Here is a 319-nt window from a genome sequence, read left to right as displayed (position 1 = left end):
GTTTGGTTCAAATGCTCAAATTGCTGACAGTAGACTTGAGCATTGATTGTTGCATTAGGTGGTAACAATTCAAAGTGAATTACTCCTTTGCAATCCCACCGGATAAAGAGAAGAACCTTTTTCCCATGAAGTTCCCTTCTCGGTTGTGGTTGAGCTTTTTCCCTTTTACCGAGCCACCGTTTACGACATTTAACATTTTGATAGAAGATCCATTTTTCGTCACAAGTCTATCCAAAAAAAGGGTGAAATGAATTCGCGAGAATGGAGAGAAGAGCAGATGTCAACTCAGGATTTGCGGTTGCTTTCGGACAATTCATGA

General features: G+C 40.4%; 1 protein-coding gene across 4 annotated transcripts in view; it reads left to right on the top strand.

Annotated features, from left to right (window-relative positions):
• Positions 1-319, top strand: part of LOC106872877 (uncharacterized) — a 22,070-nt gene that overhangs the window by 5,200 nt on the left and 16,551 nt on the right. The gene's annotated exons all lie outside the window — the stretch shown is intronic.

The sequence above is a fragment of the Octopus bimaculoides genome, chromosome 25, assembly GCF_001194135.2.
Source record: "Octopus bimaculoides isolate UCB-OBI-ISO-001 chromosome 25, ASM119413v2, whole genome shotgun sequence".
Taxonomy (NCBI): domain Eukaryota; kingdom Metazoa; phylum Mollusca; class Cephalopoda; order Octopoda; family Octopodidae; genus Octopus; species Octopus bimaculoides.
Note: the sequence above shows the minus strand (reverse complement) of the source record. Positions and strands in the feature narration are given on the sequence as shown.